Source organism: Cuculus canorus, chromosome 4, assembly GCF_017976375.1.
Source record: "Cuculus canorus isolate bCucCan1 chromosome 4, bCucCan1.pri, whole genome shotgun sequence".
Classification (NCBI taxonomy): Eukaryota; Metazoa; Chordata; class Aves; order Cuculiformes; family Cuculidae; genus Cuculus; species Cuculus canorus.
The window spans coordinates 44,857,962-44,865,000 of record NC_071404.1 but is presented as its reverse complement, the minus strand read 5'-3'; the positions used below and the strand labels follow the sequence as shown (position 1 = coordinate 44,865,000).

Genomic DNA, 7,039 nt, shown 5'->3' with positions numbered 1-7,039 from the left:
TTTTTGAATTAAGATTGATAATAATTGGAATTAGGTGCAAGTCTGTACGGATGGAAGTATAAAAACTTTCCTGAATCTTAATCATTATGAATATTCTTTGCTATCTGAAGTTACCATATGTTCTGTGTACTTAAAAATGATAACTACTTACAAAGCAAAAAGGAATCCTAGGAGGGGTGCAATAACGTTAATTTAAATGCTAATGCAAATCAAAACAACATCATGTTTTTCTAGCTTTCCCTGTAGATAAAATTCTGTACATTTAGTTTAACAGCTTACATTTTTCTGCATTGTGGATACCCTGCCTCATGCAGTATGAGTAAATCTCTGTTTTATTTTGGACTGAAATAAAATTTGAAATATGACTTGCAGTTTTAGTTGAAATCCATGTCTCAAGCTTAAGTAAAATGTTAACTGAACATTGGAGAAGGCAGAGCATCAGAAAATTTAAATCCCTTTTTGTGGTACAAGCTCTGAGCCTGTTTCTGCAAGCATGTGAACACAGTGTATACTCTCAGTGTGGTCAGCAAAAGAGGTATATGCAGTGTTTGCAATGTCAAACTTAACAGTAACTTCTCCCTAATTAAACCATTTCTTGACACGTCTGTAATACATAGGTGTTCTGTGCATTACTCCTCATCAGGAATGTTGGGGGATGCATTCTGATTTTTAATGTTCAATGCTAGAATGACCAAACTAAAATAATATTCACATGGTAATCTAAACTTTTTGAGAAAGTAAAATTGCGTTACTGTATACAGTGGAAAGCTATTTATTGTACCTCTGGGCTTATTCCTCTAAACATCATAGCATAAAAAAAATCTTTGTCAAGCCTGAACTAATGTATATAACTGAAATAATGTAAAGTTATATTTTCATGTTTTTATACTTAACAACATGATGGGAATACATAATGTATGGGTATTTCAATTGCAGATAATATTGATTGGATAATACACATCTCCGTTAAAAAGCAGTAATCATAGTTTAATATCCATGTTACAGTACATCAGTATATTGCTATATAAAGTATGTCTGTGTGCATTTAAGTGAAAAGTAGTCAAGAGTGATGAAAGCTGTCCAAGGGTTTTTTATTCATTTTATATAAAAACTGTTACGGAGCAACCAAAATGTTTATGAACTCAAACTTGTGTAAATTTCAAACTGTCCTTTTACTGTAGCTTTTTGTTTACAGTACAGTCTCTTATTTTCTGCTTTGTTAAATGAGTAACAGTACAAAGCTGGACATACACTTTCTAAGACATTAACGTTCCCGTTTTTTCATGTATATCTATATGACAGAAAATGCTTCTGATTTTATTTTTCAATCTAACACATGATGGCTTTTCTGGAGTGTTGTATAAACTACAATCATACATAAAAAATCTTCTTAAAAAAGGCAAAAGACCTTTAATGTCTGTTTAGTATTATTGAAATCTGGTTTCTTATTTGTTTTAAATGTATTTTCTTTACATAGAGCAAACCTATTTGTCCCCACAGGCGTCAAATTTCCTTGAAGCATTTTGCAAAGAGAGTATAAATCTTCCCCCAGATCATCTTGTCACTCAGGGGTAGATTTACTGAAGTTTGCATTATCGCTAAACGAAGTAATGTAACTTTCTTGCCAACAATATAATGGTGTTTCTGGAATGTAACCTCCTTGATCATGGTTATAATGGCACTATGATAGGATGATAATGCTAGTAGGTTAAGTATTGAGTAACTCTATTTAAAATTTGTCAGCTTGAAGCGGTATTTTTTTACTTCAGCAGACTGTTGATGTGTCCAAAGGGGAGAAAGAACCTGAGAAATGACAAGTATTTTAGACACATATTAGTAGTGTTGCTACTAGGCAACAGAGTTTACTGTAACAGCAAATTGAGTCTGAGAGGTTTGCAGTGTGAAAGAAAGGTTCAACATTTTTATTTAAATGTATTACATATTTTAACAGAGTGTGTTTCCAGTTATCAGCCTCCTCTTTGGCTGATAGATATAGACAATATATCTACTTTACCCAAAGTATCATGCACAAATAATTGTATTTTAAAATACAAATACATTATTTCAGCTATCATTTGCTACAGTTATTTGTATGAATACAGCGGTCACCAGCAAAATAGAATCAGCAGCAGCTGTTTGGCATTATATCCCTAGAGGCTACTCAGACTTCTTTCACAGTACTGAAGTTTATTATTTATAACGTCATTTCATTTAAGCTGCCATGGGATCACAAAAATTTGCTGTGAAAAATCTATCAGGTCCAAATTCTATTAGGAATTCATATTATGGCAAATTCAGTAAATTACTTAGCTGTGGACTTAGAACATTTTCCCTCGCGTCAGTTTTTGTAGATAATAGTGAGTACTATATACGTGTGTGAGACATAATAAAGTTAGAGAACTGTATACAGTAATGACACCTGTGTGGCAAATTACAGTCAATCTGTGTTTACTATTGGTCTTCATGAAATTTCTGCTCATACTACTCCTAATACTCTAAACTTTGGGGCTCCTTCAAATAGATCAATCATCAAATTGCCCTGAAATTATTCTTTTTTCTGTCTTGAATGCTATAAGCATGTCTACATTTAATAGCAGAAGGCCTACAGGAACTTGAAATGATATCTACAACATTTGTTATGCATCTATTTTTTTTTAGAGATTTCCTTAAAGTATTGAATATCGTTTTGATAATCACAACTTCACTTAGAATCATTTAGTGCTTCAACATAAAATTTATGGAATTTGGAAAAAAAAAGAAGTATTGAAAATATTACTTCTGTAAACAAGTGACAAAAAATTAGAACATGGTGAGATACAAAACAAAAATTCTGAGAATTAGAGTCTTAACTCACCTGCGGCTTTTACATGTCATGAGGCCTTCCCACAGTCCCTAATCTTATTGTTACAGTATATTACATGATGCGTTTTCTTTCTTTCCCTCTTGCTCCACCTCATGCAGTCAGTTCTAATACATACTTCTTAGCTTGGTATGCAGCTAGGAAATATAAATACTCTATATAATAATTTTAAAAAAAATTGATTTGGCAGTCATTAGAAAGGTTTATTATAGCTCACTGCATATGTCTATATTAAAGAAACAGTGATGATATAAGTGGGAAAGATAGATCACCTAAGCTACACCCTTAATTCAAGTGGCACCATCCGCTGTATTGTTCTATCAGCCTCCTTTGTACATCTCTCATTGCTAATAAAAATTTGGCTACCTCTCTAGACAGCTCAATGCTTTGCTTACCTGAGTGGTAAGAAGATTTGTTGTACCTAAAGGAAATGCACTTAATTTCACATCGTTGACTTTGTTGCGCTCACCCAAAGTTCTTCCTCACAACACACTTAAAACCCTCACTTAAAGGGAAATGTGCTATAGATATAGAGAAAAAGTTCACATTTAATTTATAATTTTTTTTAACAAATGCTGACTTTCCAAGACTGACTCATCTCTGTTAAAGTGTTTACCCTACTAGCCCCTGCCCATGGCAGGGGGGTTGGAACTAGATGATCTTTAAGGTCCCTTCCAACCCAAACTATTCTATAATTCTATGATTCTTCCAACTGGAAGACTGATGTAAAATACATATTTAAATAATAGTGAATTTTATTTATATGGCTTAAAGAATTTAAATCTATTTAAAAAAATATGTCTTCTAGAATAGGAAAGGAGTGCTAAACATTACTGCCTAGACCAACCCCTTGAAATTGTTTCAGTTAGTTCACATCTGGGTTTAGGGGAAATACTACAAAGAAAGGGGTTTCAGTGTATCCCATGAGCTGTGCAGGACCACATTGCCTCCTTTTCACGTTTCCATGCACAGAGGGAAAGCAGGTAGGCAAAGCTGAAGTAGGAGTTGGAGAGGCAAGTTTATGTCATTCTTCTGTGTCCCTTCACTTCTAAAAGGTGATGGAGCATCCAGAAGTAACACCAGAGAGGATTTAACCCTATTTCCTAAGGATAGAAAATTACTCAGAGTTACTCACAATTATTTCTTTTCTTTTCAAAACTTACAGTGCCGTTTTGAAATGAAAATTCTATGTTTTAGTTTATGGTAAACAATTGTTGAAAATAAAAATTGTTTCTAGAGCCGTTTTATGCTAGGACTGCATATATGTGCTAGCTTCTTAGAAACAGAGAGCCCAGAGTCTTCCTGGTTTGTGTTTTACTGAAACATCGAGAGGATGTTGTTAAAAATATACTTGGAGGCTTTTATATGACAACTTTTTACCCAATTTTCAAGTTGTATTTTTACTGCCTGCCTCTCAGCACCATGTTCTGTAATTTAAGTAAAAAATGTAATTAAAGAGGTCAAAATCTAGCTCTTGAACTTAATAGTATGCTTTACAGATAGATAACATCAGATCTTTCAGTAGCTGGCTTCCATCTTAGTTTCATTATAAATGACAAACACATTTAGTTTATCTTGTACTCCGAAATAGAAGAATATTCACAGAAGTATTTTTCTGGTTTTTGAAGAAGTAGCTACTTTTTATATTGTCACAATGAGTAAATATACAGTAATACAGATGTCATTATTTTAACCCAGATGCTCGGTTTTATATTTGTTACTGTTGTTTTAAATAGTTTCACAAAACTGCTGGAAGACTATTTACATAAATCTGGAACTAAGTGTTTTGGCAGCTCATACGAGTTACCTGTAGCTGGAATTCATTGTTCAGTTTAAGCTACTGTGTGTTAATAAAGAAGCAGAATTGCTGGTACATGAAAATGTGGATGTTCCAATATATATGTATGTATACATATCCACACACAAATAGGGAAATGCAAAAGTAAAACTAGTGCCGAGTTTGATTCTAAAAAATGTCGATGACCACAGCAATAATTCATAGTAGGGCCAGTAGCGAGAGGAAGGTTCATAAGCGAGTGCCTTACTGCCCTTGGGATGAATACATGGGATCTTACGTTTCCATAGGACAGCATGATATTCCGATGGGAATCGACATTGAATCCCAGAACTTTGAAACCTGGTGTGACTCCTATGATCATCTTTGTTCTCAGTGACAGGATTAAGTGCTACAGAAATTAATTGACCTAAACAGGGCTCTTCCACACTGCCTTTGGCCTACACAAAAAGGTCAAATTAAAATTATTGCGTGTGTTTTTGCCTCTCACTTCATCGGTGGGGGTGATAGGTTTATGTATATGCATGCATATGCTTGATTTTTCAAATTACAGTGTCTTACCGATTTAAAAATCCACATAATGAATCTAAAAGGCTCAGGTTTAGTTAACTCTAACATAACATGAACAAGGGCAAATAAAATATTACTCTTTGTAAACTATTACTTGATTTTCTGAACCAAAACCTCTATATGAAGTTAATGCCTCCAGAACAAAATACCGGGCATTGACAGGGCTGGGTACCACACTACCTACTTTGAATACTGTGCAATAATATGTACTCCTATGGTGCTGTGGCAGTATTTTGTCCACGTTTTGTATTATTTTTTTACTGGCATAGCCAAATGAGTAGTATAAGCTATAGGAACTCACTCACGTTGTAACTGTGGCTTTACCATGTTGTTTAAATACGCAGCTTCTGAACAGAAAAATGCAGCGTGTGATAAACTGTTTTTATAAAGCCATTATCTTAAGTGAGAGTAGGACTTTACTTGACATATTTTCTTCATCCTGGTACCTAAAGTACTTGTTTTCCACAAGAATAGTTTTCACTCTTTCACTGTATGCTCTTTCTTATTTTAGGGGACCGGAAATACGTACTTTGTTTTAGCATTGTAGATCTGCAATCAGATATGGAAGATGTTCATCAGTTCTGCTTAGCCCACCTTATAAGCTGTTTTCTGTAGATCTCTGTTGTTTTACGCTTGTAATTTAGTTTTTGATCTTTTATCGTTGGGAGAGATTTTAGCACATTGAGGAAAAAAACATTGCATACCCTCCTTGCTGATTAGAGGTGTTGCCCAAGTCACTCAAAGTCGTTGAGCTGATGAGTGTATGCTGTGACTCACACCTCTTAAAGGATCCCTCTCAGAGAGCAGGGACAAAGACTCCTCTGAGGAGAGTGACGTGGTACGCTTTAGTCAGACCCTTCCATGCTGAAGTCCAGGAAAGCTGGGGTGTCAGGACCAAGTCTGAACTTCCCAGCTGTCTCTATGCAGTCAGGCAGTGATCTCCCCTGGGATCACAGTAGATGCGCACACGCTAGCAAAACTGAATTGTTACTGTCATCAAGATGCAAAAGCTTTCTCCGCTGAACTTTATACTGATCGAGATTGCTGTCCCCTTCTTCCCCTTGGCCACACTATCTGAAAAGCTTTTTTTCCTTCCCTGAACTACGGCCATCTGTATTCAGAACATTCAGAATGTAACTTTTGTAAATTTGCTTTAATATGAAATAATCATATGTTTTCTCAGCATAGGAGAAACTCACAGAAACTCATTTACCCTCACTCCCGAAAACTAAGCACAGCCATCTTGGCTGGCTGAATAATTTTATGGAAATTTTTCTCACAGGGCAAAAAAAGTCCCTGCTTTATGAATTATGACATTATTGTCATAAAAGAAAATGTATAAGCTCAGTAGACGGGATCTTGAGAATGTAGGTGTTATTTTTTTTTGTAATATGCTTGCTAAGATTATAGTATGTGGACAGGCTTTCTTTATGCATGTTGTAATATGCTATGTAAATCAGAGGATTATTAGGTTGCCGAGTGGTTTTCCTGTGGTGTCAGACCTGTATTATAATATATATATATATATATATATATAAAAATAATAAAACTATGCTTTTTTTTTTTTTACTTTTTTTTTAAAGGGCATCCTTTGATCACTAACATAAGTATAAGCAGTACAAATAATTGAAGTGTGAACTAAACCTGCTTAGTGTGACATCACTTGATCTGTGCTATTTTCCTTTTTTCTTTCTTTTTAAAAGAACTGTAAAAAAACCCTGTGTCTTGTTAGAAGCAATAAGCAACAAATGAGTGGATAGGAGAACACAGGCCAGATTTTAGTGTGACTATAGGATGGTGGTTTGAAGCCATGA

At 34.7% G+C, this 7,039-nt stretch overlaps 1 protein-coding gene across 3 annotated transcripts in view; it reads left to right on the top strand.

Moving 5' to 3' along the window:
• Nucleotides 1-6,737, top strand: part of GRIA2 (glutamate ionotropic receptor AMPA type subunit 2) — a 96,310-nt gene extending 89,573 nt beyond the window's left edge. Inside the window, exon 17 of one of the 3 annotated variants that reach the window (XM_009565712.2) lies at nucleotides 1-6,737. This exon is cut by the window's left edge and continues 1,445 nt beyond it. The gene's annotated coding sequence lies outside the window, so the exon portion shown is untranslated. The other 2 variants (XM_009565713.2, XM_009565714.2) reach the window with 2 other exon arrangements.
• The last annotated feature ends 302 nt before the right edge of the window (nucleotides 6,738-7,039 follow it).